Source organism: Adiantum capillus-veneris, chromosome 21 (assembly GCF_014529385.1).
Source record: "Adiantum capillus-veneris isolate H3 chromosome 21, ASM1452938v2, whole genome shotgun sequence".
Taxonomy (NCBI): Eukaryota; Viridiplantae; Streptophyta; class Polypodiopsida; order Polypodiales; family Pteridaceae; genus Adiantum; species Adiantum capillus-veneris.
The window spans coordinates 83,806,873-83,829,881 of NC_140951.1; the positions used below are offsets into that span (position 1 = coordinate 83,806,873).

At 47.8% G+C, this 23,009-nt stretch overlaps 1 protein-coding gene across 10 annotated transcripts in view; it reads right to left on the reverse strand.

Moving 5' to 3' along the window:
• Nucleotides 1–22,688, reverse strand: part of LOC147431258 (uncharacterized) — a 155,720-nt gene extending 133,032 nt beyond the window's left edge. For 2 of the 10 annotated variants that reach the window (XM_086493864.1, XM_086493869.1), the window contains exon 1: nt 22,370–22,682. The gene's annotated coding sequence lies outside the window, so the exon portion shown is untranslated. Of the gene's footprint in view, nt 1–22,178; nt 22,299–22,369 lie in introns of all 10 variants that reach the window. The other 8 variants (XM_086493867.1, XM_086493865.1, XM_086493866.1 and 5 more) reach the window with 8 other exon arrangements.
• Between the last annotated feature and the right edge of the window lie 321 nt (nt 22,689–23,009).

A 23,009-nucleotide genomic window follows, 5' to 3' on the forward strand; every position in this document is an offset into this window, starting at 1 on the left:
AAAGCTCGAAGAAAAGGGATGGAACAGTCTCTGAGCAGGCCCTTACTGAGATGAGAACCTCCAGGCCTGTGAAGGCTCCCATCCACCTGGGTGCTACTGGCTCGAGAGGCGTGAACCACTCAGCTGGAACTACCTCTGAGATGTCCTGGCACATGCTCTGCACCCCTCTCATGCCCTGTAGTAGCTGGAAACCCTGCACCTCCTCTGACAAGCGTGTGAACTCTAACCAGTCACCTAAAGAGCGCGCTGGACCCGCTGCCATGAGACCCCAGGAAACATGAGGCCGACTACCAACCAAGTGGCCTCTCTGAGTGCTAAGGGGCTACCGTAGGCGGCTCCGTGCAAGTAGGCTGTCTCTGCTCCAGGCCTCGCCGCAAGAGCTCCCAAGATCGAAGCAAACTCACAGCGAAGCGGTCCCCCAGTCTCCTGCTCAAACCAACTCTCTGCATCTCTGTGAAGATCCATCTGGTCGAAGGTTGCCAGGGGCCTCCTACCTGAGGCACCCTAGCACGAAGCCGCTGTAGCAAGAACTCCTTCCAAGGCTCCTCACCTGGAAGAAGTCCTCTGATGATGAACTTCCCAAGAAGGCCTCTGCTCTACTGTGCTGGGTCAATGATCCCAAGCCCTCCCTGTGAACAAAAAAGGGTAATGACCTGCCAAGCCACTTTGGCTCGGGTTATCTGAGTGTCACGTTCTGACCAAAGGAAGTTCCTGATCAGCCTCTCTACCTGGCTGATACAAGAACTCGAGAAGATTTAGCAAGAAATGATGTACCACATAGTCGCCAACAACACCTGGTTGGCCACTACTACTCTGCCAGCCAAAGAAAGTCGTGCTGAGCTCCAATGTAACAACTTTCTCCTGATAGACAGGAGAAGGGGAGCAATCTGCTGCTCGGGAGACAAGTCCAAACCAACCTGACAGCCCAAGTATCGAACTGCAGTCCCTGGGGGGATCCACCTAAAACGCTCTCTTGGCATCCAATTGGGCACAGGAGCACTACCAACCGAGAAAGCCACTGTCTTTCTCCAGTTGATCAGTGTGCCCGATGCACAACAGAAGGTCTCCAAAGCTTGCTCACACCTGTTAAGGTTGGCCTCCTGGCCATCTAAGTACAAGGCTGAGTTGTCGGCAAACTCAGCGTCCAGTAGCTCATCTCCCCGAATAGGGAGTGCTAAGCCCCGTAGACCAACCTGCTGCGACACTAAAAACCTGCTCATCGCCTCCGCATAGAACAGAAAGAGGAAGGGGGCAAGAGGACAGCCCTGTCTGACTGAGCGTGTGAGCATGAAGCGATCACCTCTACCTCCTGCCAAAAGTACCTGACTGTGAGCCTCTCTGTACAAAGCTGACACCCCTCTGATCCAAGCATCTGAGAAGCCCATCCTGCACAAAGTGCCCTCTAGAAAGTCCCAGTCAACTCTATCGTATGCCTTCTCAAAACCAAGAAGAAGAATCACTAGGTCCCAGCGTAACCGCGAAACGTTTCAAGGCCGAAACGTTTCACCCTGAAACGCGGCGTTTCAGCCCCAAAACGTTTCACTCCAAAATGAGAGCACAATGAAACGCGAGACCGAAACGTGCGTTTAGTGACTTTGAAACTAAAACTATGGTAACTTGTTGTTAGTTAAACGGCTTGTGTTTCACTTGGTGAGCAAAACGTTTCAAGGCCCGAAACGTTTCACCTGTCCTTACCTGCCGAAACGCGTTTCATGGTGACGCTGCTAGGTCCTCACCCCGGAGCCGTGCTAGGACAGAAGCCTCCCAAAAAGTAAAGATGTTGTCAAGGATACCGCGTTCCTTGACAAAACCTGTCTGAGTCCCATGTATAAGGCTCTCTAGAAGTGGCTGAATCCTCAAACTCAGAGCCTTGGCAAGAATTTTGTAGGCTGAGTTGAGGATGGTGATGGGGCGCCACTGTCGAATCTCATCCAAGGAGACACCCTCCTTGGGAATGACATAGATCAGGCCCTCACTCATGCTGTCAAGCATCGCTCCTGTGTGCAAAATGTATTGAAAAGCACTACAAAGATCTGGGCCTAGCAGGTCCCAGTACTCCAAGAAAAAACTAGGAGTCAGCCCATCCTCACCTGGACAGCTACCACGGGGGAGGGCCCTAAGAGCTGTGTGCAACTCCTCAAGCTGAAGTGGAAGCTCAAGCCTCTGACGCATCTCCTCAGTCACAAGACAAGGCATCTATGCCCAAACCTGCTCCCTGCATGCATCCTAACGCTCTAACTGGGACTCTGCAAGACAGTAACTCACGGTAAAATTCAGTAACAACTGCAGGCATATCCTCGTGCTCAGAAGCAACTGACCCGTCGGGCCTCCTCAATTGAGTGACCTTGGCATGCGAATGCCGAGGTCCCACTGCCTCAAAGAAAGCACCAGTCACTCTGTCGCCCACCTGGGTCCACTGAGATGCCTGTCGGTGCAAAGCAAACTCATGTCGCCTCTCCTCTGTGCTAACAAGCTCCTGTCGAGCCTACTGTAGCTGCTCCTCCAACCAAGGACTATCTAGATGCTGCTCCTGCATCCTCTGCAACGAAGCAATGCCCCGTCTGAGACGCTGCTCCTCCTCTCTTGCTGCAGCTCGGCGAGCCAAAGACTCCGGGAGAAAGAAACGGCTAATCTGAGCTAGGCCTAAGGCCACTCTGTCAGCAGGAGAATCCTGCCTGTCCAAGCTCTCTGTCAAGATAGTCTCTACCCGCTCTCTGAGTGCTGAGTCCAACAAGACCCTCTCTGGGATGCGAAGCATCGTGCTCCCACTCCTCTGCCTGTCTGCCACTGTGAGGATCACAGGTGCATGGTCCGAGAAGGAAGTCCCTGCCATTCTCGACACCCGACCTAGCAGAGGAGAGTTGCGTGACCTTCTCCAAGCCCGCCTTCTCGCAGAGGTGGGCAAGATCTTGGACGTACAGATACTCGAACGAGGTTACTATCAGATCGAGTTTGAGACCTCCGAGATGGCATCCAATGTCATCACCATGAGTCCATTGACCATTCGAGCAGCACAAGCCCACTTTCGAAAGTGGAGACATGGTTTCGACCCTGCTTCGGATGTTCTAGTAGAGGAGGCAGACATCCCCATCTCCGTCTGCTTTCCGGGTTTGCGGAGGGAGTACTTACCACTTTTGTCCAGGATTGGCTCAGCCATTGGGACTGTCCTGGAGACACCTCGCACGGCAACCTCAATAGCTGCCAAGGCGGCTAGCATTCCCTCAGTTCGCGTTTGGGTCAGAGACACTCACATGCTCCCGAAGGTTATTCTTCTGCCTCGGGTGAGTGGGGGTTGGTTTAGACAGAGTGTGGAGTCTTCGGGCCTCCCGAACCAGTGCTTCATTTGTCAACAGATGGGCCATCTAGCGAAGGCCTGTCCACGGAGGAGGCCTCGACCTACACCATAGCCTCAACCCCAGCCCCAGCCTGCAAGGGCTGGCCAGCAAACACAGACAGAGACACAGTGCACACATGCAGAGCCACCCTCTGAGCCTAGGGCTCCAGCGGAGGAGGGATGGCAGCAGGTCCGTGGTTGACGACAACAGGGGCCACAACGACAGCCTGGCACTCAGAGTGGTCCTCAAGCGCCTACTCAGCAGCAGTGGGTTCCGAGGGGAACCGGTTTGGTCCTCTTGAGCAGGATGAGGTCCCTGCTCTAGCCCCCACCCCAGCCTCCCCCTCGACAGCCCCTTTCCCCCCCAGAGTTCCCCCCCTCTTCCTCATCCTCCCCCCCGCCTCCTGCTCCCACCGCCTCTTCCCCCCGCCCCTCTTCTCCTCCGCTCCCCCGTGCTCCTTCTCCCCCCCCTCCCGCTTCAGTCCAGAGTCGACCCAAGGGACAGGGCCTTCTCCGGCTGCTAGGAGATCTCTTGGCAGCGCCTTTGCCACAAGTCGCTTGGCGAGAGAGGGACAGCCTTTCTAGCGGCCCCCTCTACAGGTACAGACGTCTGCCCTTGCAGCTATCCCTCGTGGTCTGACGAGCATTGACATCCGGCGCCGATGGGACTTCTTCGACTACGACTTCACTCATTTTCTCGGTGACCCCTCAGCAAACCATGAGGCAGTCTGCTTCAGGGTCCATGTTCTGTTCCTTGCAGCTAGGGGGACAGAGGCCTTGGACTCGGCAGTTGGCTTCTCCTTTCCCCTTTGCGGCAGAGACCAGACTGAGTGGACTCTCGACTCAGTGTTGGATGGTTGCACACACAGGTCCTAGAGTTCTCTCACCACATGGGAGAACTAGGAGTTACAGACATGCTTCAGACTTTGTGGCCATTGGCCAAGTTTGCGGTGACACCTCCAGATTCAGCAGGATGTAGACACATTGTGTTTTACTTCTTTGCCGATACATAGTGCTTGCCATGCTATGTATACATTCATTAGGACTCCTGGACAAAGGAGGTTGCTTTACGTACGGCTCGCTTTGCTTGGGCTTGGGCCAGACACTCTTTCCAGTCACGCCTATCTAGAGGACGCTCGGATGCGGATTAATCCCCATCCAAGCCAGCCTCGAAGATAGCCCGTCTAGCTGCTGCAGCAGCATCTGTTCTCTCTCGCTCCCCATGAGGATCGTCTCATGGAACGTGCAGGGACTAGGTGGGCCCCAGTTTCAGCGTCAGCGGGGCCGACTGCGTCAGGAGCTTCAGCGCTGCCTTGTGGGAGGAGAGATTGATCTCCTTATGCTTCAGGAGCACATCTGTGTGAGAGCTGCATTAGACGTTGTGGTCAGCTCTTGCGTGGACGATATGATACTTTTTGGCCAGCTGCTTTTGGACGTGGAGGCATCCACGGTGGGGTATGTATGACTATTGCGGACTCTTTGCAGTAGGCCATTGTGGGCAAAGGGATTATTGTGCCAGGCAGGGCTCAGTGGATTACTATGCAGGTTCAAGGTTGCCTAGTGGGCTTCCTGAACATCTATGCGCCCAATGTGGCGAGTGCTCGAACAGAGTTTTGGTCACAAATAGTTGAGTCTCCCCACAGGCAGAACACTAGTGCATAGGAGGGGACTTCAACATGTTGGAGGACCCTTCTAACAGGATTGGTGGTAGCCATGCTACTGTGCATGGAGTTGAGCTGCCAGCTTGGGAGAGGTTTTGTATGACTCTGAGGGTCTCGGATGTTTGGCAGCACTCTGGTTTTGTGAGGCCCCCCGACAGCCTTGCCTTCTCTCGTTCGGACCGCAGAGTGGGAGGAGTGAATCTATCGCGGATAGATCGCTTCTACACTAGTGACCATTTCAGTGACTTGGGAGGGATAGTGGGAATGTTGCAGATGACAGAAGTCGCCTGCAAGTGCTCTACTCTGCGGCTAGGCTCGCTTGCTCTGTCGGTGAAAGAGCAAGTCGAATGGTGGGCTCAGCGGGGTCGGGCGAGGGGGCTTCGGGCGAGTCCATCTGTGGCGAAGCTGGAGCCTCCATCTGTGTCTACTGCAGTGGCGAAGAAGCGGACGGTGAAGAGACTCTGCAACCGAGCACGCCGAGCACTGTCCAAAGAAACAATGCTGCCAGAGCCAATTGTAGGGGTCTTCGGGAAAGAAGAAGACAGGGGGGGGGGGGGGGGGGGGGAGAGAGAGAGGATGAGGCGGGCAATGGGCGGGATCTCAAGAGGCAGCGGGCGGGGGGGGGGGATGGAGGCGCGAGAGGGGGGCAGCGAGGGGGTTACGCGCAGCAGGGGGGCGGGCGGGCGGGCTGGACTGCCGCGCGCAAGGGCAGACGGGGACGGGGGGCAGTGCGAGGGTGGCGAGCGGGGGGGGGGGGGGGGGGGGCAGCAAGGGGGGGGGGAGCATTCAGCAGTAGCGAGCAGCGCCTCTGTTTTGTTTGTGATCGTTGTACTCTCTCGTTAAAGGAACGGAAGGCTCTCCCTTCCGTCAGTAAAAAGAACCCTTGAGCACAATTCGGAGCACTCATCTTAAGCAAAGTTCAACATATACTTCCGCTACACCTTACATTGGTATCACAGCTTTGGTAGTGTTCCGTATCACTCAAGGAAAGAACCACAAGAATTTTTTTTGCTTGTTGCGGTCGCACGTAACCCAAGTCCACTTGGGCGTGTCGATTCCTAATCGTGTTTTTGAAGAGTGACAGGTAACCCAAGAAAGAAGGGCTTGTCCGACGTCCCCTTGTGCCTCTTTTCACTCATTGAGAGCGGACCATACACTTAGCGGCCGGCCAATCGACGTGAGGTGGAAAAAAGCAACCTTGGTGTGAGCGCAAGGCCGCCAAGGGGTGCACCCGCAGGAAAGAGTAGAGCTCGGGTAAGAGAAGATCCTTCTCTAACACAGATTACAAGCTAAAGAAAGAACCTCAAGAACTCAAGGACTCAAGCATCCAAGAACCTCAAGAACCCAAGTTCCTCGTGAACTTAAGAACCCAAGATCTCAATGTATGGTCATCACCCGAAGCGGAATGGATACTTTGCATGAAGGTGATGAGCATGAAGGTGGTGAAGAAGAATTTTTCCCATCAGGAGGTTTTTCCGACCCTCCCCCTTCCCCATCTACGCCATGGTTTGCACCAAATCCGATGGAGGCTTTGGTCAAGTCAATGATGGACATGATGCTACAACAAGAGGCGCAACGCGCTACCTTGGAGCGTGAGCGCGACGAACGAAGGTGAGCCTTTGAGCATAAGCGTGAGCAAGCGCGCTTGGCGGCTGAAGAACGCCGAGCGGCCTTGTAGTTAGAGCGTGAGGCACAGAGAGACCAATGCATGCAAGAGTTGGTCCTACACATACTTACCTCGAAACCCCAGCCGGCCAAAGATGTTGATAGTTCTTCAGGTAGCACAAGCAGAGATTCGGACTCCAACAATCCCGTCACTGAGAAGTTGACATTCAATAAGTATGACGGTAAGATGGATGCTACTATTATTCATTCTTGGTTACATCAATTTAATGCTTACTTTGCGACAACTAAGAATACAGGAAATAGCAAGGTCTTTATGACAGCCATGTACCTTGCCAGTGATGCCATTAATTGGTACCACGCATGGCAAGAGGCACAGTTGACCGCGCACCTAGAGGCAGCCGACGAAGATGCGCCCCTTTCCTTCAATTGGGCCGACTTTCAAGACAAGCTCAAGGCGCGGTTTATGCCACTCTAGTACCTAGCATGATTGAAGGACGATTGGTGCGGTATCAAGCAAAATGGTATGCCAGTTATTTCTTTCTCTAATCGTGTTTTGTAGCTCGGCACCCAATTACGCAAATCAGATGTTGAGCACAAGGAGGCATTCCTTTATGGATTGGACGAGTATATCAAGTTTGATGTTGAGGTACTCAATCCAATCAATCTCAACAAGGCCGTAGCGATTGCTCTCGCACAAGAGATGAAGCACAATAAGGGAAGGCCTAAGGAAAACAAGACTTCTCTAAGTACCACTCAGACTTCTCAGAACCCTCAAAATGGTAAGAACGGTAAGAATGGTAAGAACGGTAACTCTTCTAGCCAATCTTCCTCTAATGCTTCGGAAAAGAACTCTAACAATGAATCTAAGGGTAAAGCTAAAACACTTGCTAAATCTAAGCTAACCCCTGATGAAAAAGCCGCAAAAGGAATTATAGGAGGATACATAACGGCAAAAGAACAAGTCATTTATGCTAAGGAAGGTCGTTATCAATGTCACGTCAAGGGTCACATTAAAGCGGCTTGTCCTAAGACGGCCCCACCTACAGAACCCAAAGAACCCACAGCTACCACAAGCACTTTAATGAATCAATCTGCGTCTTCACATGTTTCTGACACACACATTGATGAGTCTCTCACGAAGTGTTATGGTCAAGTCGGTGTTTTGTCATATTGTTTGATTCAGGTAGTATGCATGATGTGATTAGTGCCTCTCTTGTAGAGAGAGCCCGCCTAGAGGTTAGTCAGACATCTCCTCTCGAGGTGTCTGGCTTCGCTTCCGCTCGAGACTCTCTCATCACGCAAGAGTGCCGTGATGTGTTGTTTACAGTTCAACGAGCTGCCTTCCGTCGGAAATTTGTCGTGTCTCCTCTTTCAGAATGTGATATGCTTTTAGGTTGTAAGGTTGCTCAAGATGAGTGCTCCGAACTGTGCTCAAGGTTCCTTTTACTTACGGAAGGGAGAGCCTTCCGGTCCTTTAGTGAGAGAGTGCCAATGATCACAAACAAAGTGGTAAACACTGTGAATGAAGGTACTGAGACTGAGAGATAGAGAGAGAAGAATACAACACCAGAATATTGTCAAAACCTCCTCTCAAGGCCCCACTCTCTATGGCGAGAGCCGTCTACTATTGATTGCACAAATCTCTACAATGCAATGGACTTGCCGACGATGTCGACGACGATGAGAACGACGACGAGATGGGCTGAAATCTGAAAACGCCAAGGCTGATATTTGCAAATCTTGTATCTACTTAATTTTGACTCTATGTCGATGACGACGATGCGCTGAAAAACGCTGGTGTCACTTGCTAAAAACACTGGACAGCAAGGCTGAAAACGCTGGTTTGATCTGCTAAATTGCTAATTTGACCTGCTGCAAAAACGCTGATTTGACCTGCTGCAAACGCTGGACAGCAAGGCTGAGACCGTTGTGGCTGCTAATGTAAAAACGCCAGCAGATCAGGCTTGAAAACGCTGGCAAATCTGAGGTCTCGATGCGAGGATCTGCTGCGGGTTCGGGCGGTTCGTAGAGGCTAATGGCTGATAGCTGAATTCTGAAAAACGCCAGGCTGTCTTGTTGAAAAACGCTAGGCTGTCTGTTGGCTGAGGGAGGTCTTGCTGAGAAGGTGCCTGTTGAACATTGGGTTCCTGCTGCCTCTTCTGCCAGAAAGTGCTAGCGCTAGGGTTTCTTATATACTTGCTTGTCAAAATTGCCCTACCCAGTTTCCCAACAAAAGTCACTTCAAAATAATAAGTGAAAATTGGCTCAAATAGGAAAAATAGGTCTATGCACTGTAAAAATGCTGGAGAGGCTTAGCAAATTGCAATCTCTCATGACTCATGAGAGAGCTTGAGAGACTTAGCAAATTGCATTCTCTCATGACTCATGAGAGAGCTTGAGAATGACTCATGAGCTTGAGCCTTGAGTTGGAACATAATGGAGAAGAAGAAAAAGAGGGCATCCTTATATAGATTTAGAGTGTAGACACTTGCCCTTGAACACAAGAGAGAGTTAGTTGAGAGAGAGAGAGAGAGAGAGAGAGAGAGAGAGAGAGAGAGAGAGGAGCCTAATGGAATCCAAGGTGAAGGACCAAAGCAATGAGAGAGAGGGACAGGGAGAGAGAGGAGCCTAATGGAATCCAAAGCAATGAGAGAGAGAGAGAGAGAGAGAGGAGGCTCAAGGCATGTGAGAGGTGAGGGGGGGGGGATCCTGGGAGGGATCCTATGCCAAAGGTAACTTAAAATCCTCCCAAAGAAAAGCACAATCAACGGATTTAAAAACCGGTCAAACGGACTAAAAACACAACGGACGGAACGGACGCCATGACCGGACGGGACGCCACCGGACGCTTCCGTCCGACGGACGAGAACAACCCTGACAGGAGCCAAGCTCCGCAGGCAACTTCTCAAGCAAGACACTTGGTGAATTTTCCTCCAAGCAAGGACCTTCTCTCCCCTAGCGTTTTCACATCCAGCATCATTGCCAAGAGTTCCCTGAACTAGCGTTTTTGCAACAGGGTTAGTCACTGCAAGCAATCCCCATGCCTGGCGTTTTTCCTCATGCATAGCGTTTTCAGTTTCAGCATCATCGGCAAAGCTGCAACACATAAACGTTTTCAGCCTTGTCATCGGCAACAGTTCCCCATGCCTAGCGTTTTTTATCCTAGCAAGATTCAGTCCTAAAGAGTAGCAGATTCAGTCCGGAACGACCAACAGTGTCACGTGACACATCCAACCCTATGTGTCCGTGGACAAGCTACACCATAACAGGGTTTCCGTCAGTCCAGTCAGTCTAGATTAGAAGTGATCTGGCACTTTTTGTGAGTCTATTCGTAGACCGTGCATGCCCAGTCTCTTAGTATAGATGCATATCCTCTGGTTGCACATAGCATGATCATAAGCATTCCCATCAGAATCAGTCAGGGGAATTTTCCAGTGATTTTAGCTTATTTTCCCTATTTTTTGACATTTTTCACTTATTAATTTAAGTGACTTTCCAACAAAAGTAGGTAGGGCAATTTGGGTAAGAAAATATATAAGCAAACCAAAGTTGGCACTAAATGGCAGATGAGCAGGAGTACAGCAGGCCTTTGGCAACAGGTCCTCCCCTCTCTCAACAAGAACCATCAAGAACTCCCTAGCCTTGACCCCATCACCCATCAGCCCTAGCGTTTTGCTCATCGCCAGCCCCCATCTTGCCTTGGCGTTTTCAGTCCAGAATGGCCTTGGCGTTTCCAGCAATTCTGTACCACAGTGTTCCCCTACACATAGCGTTTTTCACCATCGCTGCAGGCTGCACATTACAGCGTTTTCAGCTTTCATTCGTAGCATTTCAGCAGCGTTTTCAGCCATAGATCACAGCAGCCATCAGCGTTTTTTACCAGCAGATTCAGCCTCGAAAAACGCAGCCAAACCTGCGTTTTTTCAGCAGTCCAAAACAGCCCCGAAAATTCAGCAGTTAGCGTTTTTGGACAGCAGTCAGAAGATTGCAGATTTCAGCCCTTAGGTCAGTGTTGCCATTCCCATCGTCGTCACCGACATAGCCTCGAGTTGCATTAGTCAATGTATCATCATTGTACCCATTTGTGCAATCAATCATAGACCACTCTCGCCGGCGAGAGTGGGGCCTTCGGAGGAGGGTTTTACAACGTCTCTGGTGTCGTATCTCTCTTCTCTCTATCTCTCAATCTCATGCACTTGCACGCACAGTGTCCACTCACTTTGTTCGCGATCATAGTACTTTCCATAAAGAACGGAAGGCTCTCCCTTCCATAAGAACTTAAAGGAACCTTGAGCAAATATGGATCACTCATCTTGAGAAAGAACAACATTCATTCCGTTGCACCTTACATCGGTATTAGAGCTTTGGCAATGTTCTGTATCACTCAAGTAAAGAACCACAAGAATCACAAGACTTTTTTTTTTGCTTGTTGCAATCGCATGAACCAAAGTTCGCTTGGGCGTGTCGATTCCTAATCGTGTTTTTGAAGAGTGACAGGAATCCCAGGAAAGAAGGGCTTGTCCAGCCTCCCCTTGTGTCTCTTTTCACTCATTGAGAGCGGACCGTGCACTAGCGGCTGCCCAATCGATGTGAGGTGGGAAAAAGCAACCTTGGTGTGAGCGCAAAGCTGCCAAGGGTGCGCCCGCGGAAAGGAGTAGAACTCGGGTGAAGAGAAGATCCTTCTCAAACACGGTTTGCAAGCGCAAAAAAACCTCAAGACCCTCAAGAACCCAAGTTCCTCGTGAACTTAAGAACCAAAGATCCTAGTGCATGGTCGTCACCTGAAGCGGAATGGATACTTCGCATACAGGTGATGAGCATGAGAGAGGCGACGAAGAGTTCTCCCCACCAAGAGATTTTTCCGACCCTCCCCCTACGCCATCTACGCCACAAGTTGGACCAACTTATACGGAAGCGATGGCCAAGTCGATGTTGGACATGATGGCACAACAACAAGAAACGAATCGAGTTGTGTTGGCACAACTAGCAAGGAAAGCAGAACAACAGGAAGCTAAGGACCGCGAGCGCGACGAAACACACGAAAGAATTGCCACACAACCAGAAGCAAATCGCATTGCTTTAGAACACGAGCGTGACGCATGAAAAGAACAAAAAGAATTAAGAAAGGAGAAAGCGGCAGCACGAAGCGCGGCCTTGGAGATCGAGCGAAAGGCTCAAGAGAACTACGCACTCAAGAGTTGGTTCGACAAGTACTTGCCTCGAAGTCCGAACCAACCAAAGATCGTGGGAGTTCCTCAAGTGGCGCAAGCCACGATGCAGATTCCAACAACCCAGTCACAAAGAAGTTGACTTTCAGTAAGTATGATGGTAAGATGGATGCTACGGTTATTCATTCTTGGTTGCATCAATTTAATGCTTATTTTGCGACAACTAAGAAGACAAGAAATAGCAAAGTTTTGACGGCAGCTATGTACCTTGCCGGTGAAGCCATCAATTGGTACCACGCATGGCAAGAGGCACAGTTAGCCGCGCACCTAGAGGAAGCCGAGAACTCACGTCCCTTTCCTTCAATTGGGCTGATTTTCAAGACAAGCTCAAGGCGCGGTTTATGCCACCTCAATACCTCGCACGATTGAAGGACGATTGGCGCGCTCTCAAGCAAAATGGTATGCCGGTTGTGTCCTTTTCTAATCGTGTTTTGCAGCTAGGTACCCAATTACTCAAGTCGGATAATGAACGCAAAGAGGCATTCCTTTATAGATTGGACCACTATATCAAGTACGATGTCGAGGTGCTCGATCCAATCGATCTCAACAAGGCGGTAGCGATTGCTCTCGCACAAGAGATGAAGCACAACAAGGGAAAGCCTAAGAAGAACAAGACTTCCACAAGTAACTTGCAGACTTCTCAGAACCCTCAGAACGGTAAAAACGGTAAGAATGGTAACTCTTCTAACCAATCTTCCAACTGTCTCTCAGAAAAGAATTCTTCCAATGAACCTAAGGGTAAGGCTAACACAATTGCTAAACCTAAGCTTACTCCAGATAAAAAGGTAGCACAAGGAATTGTAGGAGGAGACATCACGTCGAAAGAGCAAAGCACTTTTTCTAAGGAAGGTCGTTGTTCTCATTGTCACATTAAGGGTCACATAAAAAGAACATGTCCTAAGCTTGAATCGAATAAATCTAAAGAATCCACAGAACCCACTTCCTATGTCCAAGCAATTAATGATAACACGAGTATGCCCCAAGTTTCTCATGACCCTCCCATTGATGATTCTCTCATTAAATGTTATGGTCATATGACGGGACAGCGTTTTGTCATATTGTTTGACCCTGGTAGTATGCATGATGTGATCAGTCCCTCTCTTGTTGAGAGAGCCCGCGTAGAAGTTAGAGATCTCCTATCGAGGTCGCTGGCTTTGTTCTCGGTATGGACGCTCTCATCACGGAGGAGTGCCTTGATGTGTTGTTTGTGATTCAAAAAGCTGCCTTTACTAGAACATTTGTTGTCTCTCCTCTCTCAGGATGTGATATGATTTTGGGCATTCGATGGTTTCGTGATGCTAACCCTCTCATTGATTGGGAGGCTAACACTTTCACTCTCAATGCCAAAAGTAATTCTCCCATTGTCATTCATGGAGAGGACATTGTTCATTCTCCATCTCTCATTGCTAATATGCAGGATAAGATTGAACGGATTCATGAGAAGGAGACTTTCTCAGTCTCTTTTTCTACAAAGCATGCCACACGGGATTTGCATGATAATTTGGATGATAATGACAAGCATGATGATTCGACTGACAATGATTTGCATAATGAATTGATTGATAATGATAAGCATGATGATTTGCATGATCAAGATGTGATTTCTCACAAGCATGATGATTTGCATGAAGATGATGTGATTCTTTACAAGGAAGATGTGTTAATTGATGCTTTTTCTAGTGAAGCTAACATCGTTACAGATTGAATCAATCACGAAGAATCGATCTTGGCTTTCGAGTCAAAGTCCACAGATCCCCCACAAGAAGATTCGATAGATTCCGAAGAACGGATCTTGGCTCTCGAGCCTAGGTCCAAAGAGCCCTTAGAGGAAGTATTATGTGTTCGCATGATTGATACGCACGCATTGTTCGAGTGTTTCATTCGTGATCGTTTCCTGTATTTTAGTCAGCATCTTTACGTCAACCCTTTTCCTACGCATGACATATTGTATGTTGAGCACGTTTCTCTCATGGATAAGCACGAATGTATGCCGATTTTTCATGAAAAGCTGAAAAGTACGTATGTAAGGAAGTCACATTCCATGTCTCTTCCTTGGCATGACACAGTTGTAGAAAGAGCACATAAAAGTCTAAGCACGAAGCATGGCCATTTCCGTTGTGAATTGCCAAAGTTGATTGCTCTAGATCATAAGAGAAAGATTCGATTTCATTGTTTGCGTGTATGTGGTGAACGGTTTAGCACTCTATCTATTGCTTCATCTACATTGCATGCATAGTCTTTGAGAAAGACAAGATTTTTTCCATCCACTTTACATGAAATGAGTATGTTCATGGTTTTGTGTTGGACATGGTTTCAAGAATTTTCAGCCATGGAAATTCTTGAAGAAGAAAGAAGCATGACTCTAGACGAAGTTGAAGCATCGAAGGAAACTCAAAAGACTGTGTCGCTTTCAGCGCGGCCCAAAGAAGCAAGCGTTACAGACCTTTATGAAGTTCAAGTACCGCACGACCCACACATCAGAGTGGACCGGTGAAGAGTCCCTTCAGGGATTCCGAATGCTATTGCCGATCTCCCTCGATGCCATACAGTTTGTTATCAGTACCTCACTTTGAAAAGGAGGAGATGTCACGTGACACAACCAAACCCTATGTGTCCGTGGATAAGCTACACCATAACAGGGTTTCCGTCAGTTCAGTCAATCTAGATTAGACCCTGCATGCCCAGTCACTTAGTATAGATGCATATCCTTTGGTTGCACAGAGCATGATCATAAGCTTTCCCATCAGAATCCAGCAGAATCAGTCAGGGGAATTTTCCAATGATTTTAGCCTATTTTCCCTATTTTTTGACATTTTTCACTTAATAATTTAAATGACTTTCCAACAAAAGTAGGTAGGGCAATTTGGGTAAGAAAATATATAAGCAAACCAAAGTTAGCACTAAATGGCAGATGAGCCAGGAGTACAGCAGGCCTTTGGCAACAGGTCCTCCCCTCTCTCAGCAAGAACCATCAAGAACCCCCTAGCCTTGACCCCATCACCCATAAGCCCTAGCGTTTTGCTCATTGCCAGCCCCCATCTTGCCTTGGCATTTTCAGCAATTCTGGACCGCAGTGTTCCCCTACACATAGCGTTTTTCACCATCCCTGCGCGCTGCAAATTACCAGCGTTTTCAGCTTTCATTCGTAGCATTTCAGCAGCGTTTTCAGCCATAGATCACAGCAGCCATCAGCGTTTTTGTCAAGCAGATTCGGCCTTGAAAAACACAGCCAAACCTGCGTTTTTTCAGCAATAATAAACAGCCCCGAAAATTCAGCAGTTAGCATTTTTGGACAACAGTCAAAAGATTGCAGATTTCAGCCCTTAGGTCAGTGTCGCCATTCCCGTCGTTGTCACCGACATAGCCTCGAGTTGCATCAATCAATGTATCATCATTGTACCAATTTGTGCAATCAATCATAGACCACTCTCGCCGACGAGAGTGGGGCCTTCTGAGGAGGTTTTTACGTCTCTGGTGTCGTATCTCTCTTCTCTCTATCTCTCAGTCTCATACACTTGCACGCACAGTGTCCACTCACTTTGTTTGTGATCATAGCACTTTCCATAAAGAACGGAAGGCTCTCCCTTCCATAAGAACTAAAAGGAACCTTGAGCAAATATGGATCACTCATCTTGAGAAAGAACAACATTCATTCCGCTGCACCTTACAAGCAGTTTTCAGCCCTTAAGAACCTCAGTTTTCAAGCATAAGACCTGCAGAATTTCAACGACAAAGAACTACAGAATCAGCCCCAAAATCAGCGTTTTGGATTGTAGCAGATTTCAGCCCATAGCATTTTTGGACAGCAGATAAAAGATTGCAGATTTCAGCCCTTAGGTCGGTGTCGCCATCCTCATCGTCATCGTCGACATAGTCTAGACTTGTATCAGTTTCACGCATCATCATTGTACCAGTTTGTGCAATCAATCGTAGACCACTCTCGCCAACGAGAGTGGGGCCTTCGGAGGAGGGTTTTACGACAGTCTCTGGTGTCATATTCTCTTTTCTCTCTATCTCTATGTCTCATACACTTGCACGCACAGTGTCCATTCACTTTGTTTGTGATCATAGCACTCTCTCATTAAGAACGGAAGGCTCTACCTTCCATAAGAACAAAAGGAACCTTGAGCACAGTTCGGAGCACTCATCTTGAGCAAAGTTCAAACGTTCATTTCGCTGCACCTAACATTGGTATCAGAGCTTTGGCAGTGTTCTGTATCACTCAAGGAAAGAACCACAAGAATCACAAGAATTTTTTTTCCTTGTTGCAGTCGCACGAACCCCAGTTCGCTTGGGCGTGTCGATTCCTAATCGTGGTTTTGAAGAGTGACAGAAATCCCAGGAAAGAAGGGCTTGTCAAGCCTCCCCTTGTGCCTCTTTTCACTCATTAAGAGCGGACCGTGCACTTAGCGGCCGGCCAATCGACGTGAGGTGGGAAAAAACAACTTTGGTGTGAGGTGCAAGGCCGCCAAAGGGTGCGCCCGCGGGAAGGAGTAGAACTCGGGTGAAGAGAAGATCCTTCTCAAACTCGGTTTTCAAGCGAAAGAAAACCTCAAGACCCTCAAGAACCCAAGTTCCTCGTGAACTTAAGAACCAAAGATCATAGTGCATGGTCGTCACCCGAAGCGGAATGGATACATCGCATACAGGAGATGAGCATGAGAGAGGCGACAGAGAAATTTTTCCACCAAGAGATTTTTCCGACCCTCCCCCTTCGCCATCTATGCCACAAAGTGTACCAAATCCTATGGAGGCAATGGTCAAGTCGATGATGGACATGATGGCCAAACAAGAGGAGACTCGCATGCACATGATGGCCAAACAAGAAGAGACTCGCATTGCCTTGGAACGCGAACGCGACGAACCAAAAGGAAGAAAAGCACAAAGAAAGGATGAAGCAGCAGTAAGACGTGCGTTTTGGGAGGCCGAGCTTGAGGCTCAAAGAGACATACTCAAGAATTGGTTCGACAAGTACTTGCCTCGAAGTCCGAACCAGCCAAAGATCGTGGGATTTCCTCAAGTGGCGCAAGCCACAATGCGGATTCCAACAATCCAGTCACAGAGAAGTTGACTTTCAGTAAGTATGATGGTAAGATGGATGCTACGGTTATTCATTCTTGGTTGCATCAATTTAATGCTTATTTTGTGACAACTAAGAAGACAAGGAATAGCAAGGTTTTGACGGCAGCTATGTACCTTGCCGGTCAAGCCTCTCAAGCTCTCTGTTTATACGTGGTCTCATACGGTCACGTTCGTTTTGTCCACGTACGAAGACGTACGGTGCTCATCGAACTAGAAAATTTTTTATTTTTTTTCCCGAGAAAAAGATCCTTCTATTAGTTAATGAAAAGTGCCCATAGGGCTACAACCACCTCTGCAAGAGAGGGCTACAACAAGCATGATGGGGAGACTCTCCCAATGAAAAAACAGCATATATACAATGGGGCTAAATCAAAAGATGGGAGGAGGGAAAAGCCACACAAGTGGACAGTAGTGCCATCTGAGCACCCCCTGCACTATGGTGTAAAAAGGCCCAGGGCGCCAGAGTCGAAGGAAAGCCTCGCGACGCTCCCGCATGCGGTCGGAGCTACCCTGTAGTCCCTCAAGCTGTCCTCTCAGAGTATGGATCAGCTCTAGCCAAAAGTCACGAACAGTCTCTGCTGGTGGCACAGGGCGAGCCTCAAAGATGCGGAAACAACGGGCCCGCCAGATGCATATAATCCGCACATAGAGAATTTTGCACGCATTGCCGCACCTATGACTGATGTTTTGAAAGGGGTAAAGACTCGTCGACAGTGCGTGGATTTACCCAAGGTAGCCGTTGAAGCTTTCACAGCTCTCAAGGTTGCCGTGACAGAAGCGCCGTGTCTTATCCTTGCCTCTTGGGACGACCCTTTGAGGTATGGACAGATGCAAGCAATGTCGCCATAGGCGCTGTGCTTCAGCAGCACGGTCATCCTGTAGCTTTCCTTAGTCGAAAGCTCAATAGTGCAAAAAAAAACCATGCAATTTATGATAAAGAACTTTTGTCTGTCATTCACTCTCTTAAGCATTGGAAGCGTTTTCTTTATGGTAGAGAGTTTACAGTTCACACAGATCACCAAGCCCTCAAATGACTCCAATCTATGCCTAGTGCACATTCGAGTGATCCCCAAGCACGGTGGTCAGAATTTTTTGAGCAATTTGGAGGTTTCATTGAGTATGTGCCTGGAAAAGCTAACCCTGTTGGCAGATGCGTTAAGTCGCAAAGAATAGATCTTGGATCTTGAGTCAATCCACAGTTTCTCTTTAGGGTGTGTCTTTCGACAGCATGAAGAACCAGTATGCAGATTCCGAGTTTGGTAAGCAATGGTTGCAGGCTCTTGCTTCCCAAGAGCCAAGCACCTATCTCATTCGTGATGGTTTGTTGTATTTTTGTCAACGTATATGTGTGTTGCCCTCTCTCAGGACAACCGTATTGCATAATGCACATGACTCTCACGGGTGGGCACAAGGGAATGAACACCACTCTGGAAAAAATAAAAAGATTCTTTTATTGACCTAAAATGCGAAAAGATGTGTTTTGTTATGTCACACAGTGAACTATTTGTCAAAAGGTAAAAGCTCCTCGGGGTAATCAGCAAGGCCTCTTGCTTCCGCCGCCTATTCCCGATGGACCTTTTCAAGATATTTCCATGGATTTTGTGACTAACCTCCACCTAGTTTGCATTCAAGGAACACACAATGTTTGACAATTGTTGATCATTTCAATGAGTTTTGGATGTTGATTCCTTGTAAGGCCACAGTCACCGCACAAGATGTAGCACGGTTGTGCATTAAGCATTGGTACCCCCTCTGTGGGTTGCCAAAATTGATTGTTTCAGATAAGGATGTTAAGTTCGCGTCCAATTTTTGGCGCACACTCTTTGAAAATTTTGGCACTAAGTTGAATTTTTCATCGACTTTCCATCCACAGTCAAATCGTCAAACGGAGATTTACAATCAGTTGGCTTTTAATGTTTTAAAGTCATATGTGCATGATCAGCAGTCTCATTGGGAGCTCTATCTCCCATTGGTTCAAGCTATTTTGAATGACACTTTTTCCTCTGCCATTGGTCGAACTCCGTATGAGGCAGCTTTTGGCTGTCCGTTCCAGTCACTTTTGACTCGCTCGGCCAGTCAAATGCATGATGCCAATACTGAAAGTCAGTCGCTGGATGAGATTTCTAAGAGTGTGAAGCTTCGGCTAAGCAAGGCTCAGGAGTCTTACTCACGGCCGGCTAAGAAGCATCGTCAGGATGTTTCGATCAAGGAAGGGGATTGGGTGTATTTAAGAATCATGAAGCAATGTCTTAAGCAAGTTGGAAAGAAGTGTCCAAAGTTGTCTTTTCAAAATGTATGGTCCATTTCCTGTCATTAAAAAGATAAATGAGGTTTCAATGAAACTGCAATTGCCTAACTCATGGTCAATGCACAACGTTTTCCATGTTTCTTGGTTGAAAGTGTTTCAAGGAACGCCTCCAAAGGACATTTCAAAAGAAGACGAACCGGAGATCATCGATGAAGCTGAAGTCATGGAGCCGAAGCAAGTGTTGTTGCATCGGTTTCGCCATGGTTCAAAGAAACAAGTGAGACAATACTTTTTAAAGTTCAAGGATCAAGGAACCCAGGAAGTAGTGTGGGTCAATGAAGAGTTTTTCAAAGATTATCCCGAATTGTTGGCATCCTACAAGGAAGCCATGCAGATCGGTACCAGTACCTCACTTTAAAAAGGAGATGTCGCGTGCACATCTAACCATATGTGCATGTGAACAAGCTACTTCAAGTCCATGGTTCATATCGTCTTAGGAAGTGTTTTGGCACCTTTGTGAGGCTGTGCGCAGGCCGTGCATGTCCAGGCACTTAGTGTAGTTGCACACCCTCTGGTTACAGTGTGCACAACCACAGCATGACATGATCCATCTAGTCCCCAAGCATAACATCAGTAGCATAGCATGACCATCAGAGCAAGTACAACTCCGTGTCTCACCAAGACGGGGTTGATCTGCGGTCGACGCCAAGGATGGTAAATGCATGCATAACAACTAAGAGAGAGAGAGAGAGAGAGACACGACACGGAGTGGCGGAATTGCACCCCAGAGAGTATTGGCTCCAAACCCTGGCATCCCTTTCGGTATTTCTTTATATTGCATCAACAAAGTACAAGCCGGTACTCCAGACTCTACACCTTCTCTAGGAAGCATGCCAGAGAATGAGCCCTTAGCACATATTTAAAGACCCTTGGCCTATGAAAAGCGGTTTACATGAAAACCTTCAAACTCAAAAGCACCTGGTCCAAAAGCAATGCCAAAAAGCTACCAACGTAATTTACAAAAATCCGTACAGTTGCCACGTCAGTAGTCAGAGCAAAACGCGGAAATCCGTACAGCCTGCCACATCATCAGCCATCGTATTTTTCAAAAATCTGCTACGTCATTAGCAGCTACGCAATTTCTTGTGTGTGTGGGTCCTGCTTTATTTCCTTTATGTCACTTGGGGCCCCATCGGACGGGGTCCCCATAAGTTGGTAGGACTTCTTCATCTGTTGCTTGTTCTTCTTAGGGTTTAGGCCCCTCGGCCGACATCTACAAGTTGGCTCCATCCTTTAGGGCTTTGACACGTCAACAGTTTGTGACAAAAAAGAACCCTTGAGCACAGTTCAGAGCACTCATCTTGAGCAAAGTTCAACATTCACTTCCGCTGAGCCACAATCAAATGATCCTCTGAGTGTGTGAATCAACTCCTACTAGAAGGTTGGCATTGTCACCTTGGGAGGCTTGGATTGAAACCTGTGTAAGCACTGAACTTGCCATATGATCATAGGCCAAGGCTGTCAGTCAGCCCCCGTCAGGGGTGTGCCAAGAAATCAATCATGACACTGTCAATGTCACTGTGTCTCGTTCTTCTTCCTAGATCACCTATTTGTGTTCTCTCAGTGGCTATCGTACTTGCAACAAATGCCCTCAATGTTTGATTTGGATTTGGAAAAAACAATGATATCATCAAAGAATGTATCCACAAACTCTCTATGTTCTCAAAAGATTCCATCATCCTGTTGAGCATTATAGAAACATTGGTGAGACCAAACGACATCACCAAATACTCGTAGAATTTGGAGGATGTCCTGAATGCGGTCTTGTATACATCTCCAGAGGCGATCTTGATTTGATGATAGAAACTTTTAAGATTGATCCTACTGAAACAAGTAGAATCATGTAATCTATCAGTATATTGGTGATCTTGGGTATTGGAAGCTTGTTCTTGATGGTGATCTTGCTATGAGCCCTTCACTCTATACACATTTTCAAAGATCCATCTTTCTCCTGCACAAGTAGCACTGGAGAACAAAAAGGTGTAGTATTTGTGCTAGATCAAGCTCTTTCCCAAGTCGTCTTTCACTTGGCTCATGATTTCTTCTCGTTGGTCAGACTATCAAAGTTTCCTTCAAGCATATGCCGATTGTTTCTCAAAGAGTTTACCTGGTGAGTTACCTCATGAACGACCAGAGGATCCTATCATAAAGTTCATACTTGGCAATACTCCTCTAAACCAACCACCAATTGTCAAACTTGAGTCCCCCCCCCCCCCTCCCCCCAATAAAAAGATCCTTCCATTAGTTAAGAAAACTACCCAAAGGGCTACAAACTGCCCCTACAAGGGGTGCTACATCAAAGTGTGGGGACTCTCTTAATGAAAAGAGAATGACGGCTAGATAAGGTATGGGAGGAGGAAACAACCACACTGGTGTGCGGTAATGCCATCTAGGCAACCCATGAACCATGGTGAAGAAAGGCCCTGGTCGCCAAAGATGCAAGGAAAGCCTCGCGGCGCTCCTCCATGTAGTCGGAGCTGCCCTGAAGCCTCTCAAACAATCCTCTAAGTGTACGCATTTTGTGATCTAGCCATTAATCTTGTCTTTTATTTTGCAAGAGTCTCCCACCTTGTTGTACAGTGTACCCTATGTACACTATTCTAGGGTACACTATTCATGGGGGAGTTGTAGCCCAATCAGTGGGTAGTGTAAAAATCAATAGAAAAATCATTCTTTGAGGAAAAAAAACAAGGTAACGCCTCACATAGGGCATCTTTAAACAAAAGGAACCTTCACAACCTAAACAATTTGAAGAGTCACGTTACATTCTAAAACAAAAACGTGAAAAAGAAACCATACGAGGCTCTTAAAATGAAGGGATCCATTTACAAACTAAAAACCAAAGAAGATTTTAATGCTTCACGTTATCCAAATGCCCTTCTTTACTAAAGATTGTTTTGAAAAGCCAAGGAGGACACAAGAAAGAAAAGCGTGCACACCTATCCTCCTCCTGCTATCAGGAATGCCAAAAAACAGACAAAGCCAACGCATTTCAAGCTTGCTGGCACATTCAACTGTGTGTCCATCCTTGACATAGCATAGCAACAAGCTTTCCAGGACTTGAAAATGAGAAACTGCTCCTCACAACCTGATCAGTCATGAATAATGAAACAAAAAACAACGAGCTTACAAGCTGATGGAGAATGGAGATCGTCGTAGACTCTTCAGGCTGACACGGCACTGCTTGAGCCTTTATTTTGTAAGGAGAACTAGCGGCTTGCATAGTTGCATATACATACATACATATACATTTACGACAAACAACTCTTGTACATGTGGCAATGCATGAGGGCCCAGGGGGCAGTCATTGTAAAAGTAACTCATAGTTGTGCATTGTGTAACCAGACCACTCCTTCATATTGGGGCAGGAGGCACAAGACAGCCATGCTTATGTAGCGCATATATTGGTTAGGCAAAAAGTGAACTTGTGTAAGACGACAAAGTTTGGCCCATGGTCGCCATGAAATGCGTTTTCACTAGCGGTGAAACCTTGAAGCTCAGGTGGTGTTGAAACACCTTAGTTGTAGAGTCCCTTAAATTTTTACTATGGCTCACCAAGTGGGGCAGTTTTGGACAATAATTTTATTTCACGTTCTGGTATGACTCTTCGTCAATCGCTTAGGAGGGGTAAATGTTTTGTTCTAAAACTCCATGTTTTGGAATGAAACATTCTCGATGGCAATGGCTTGGCCAAACTTTAAAAGAGAACGTGCAAACATAGCTATTAGCGGCAACTGAGAAGCTAAACATCAACCATATGATCAATGTCT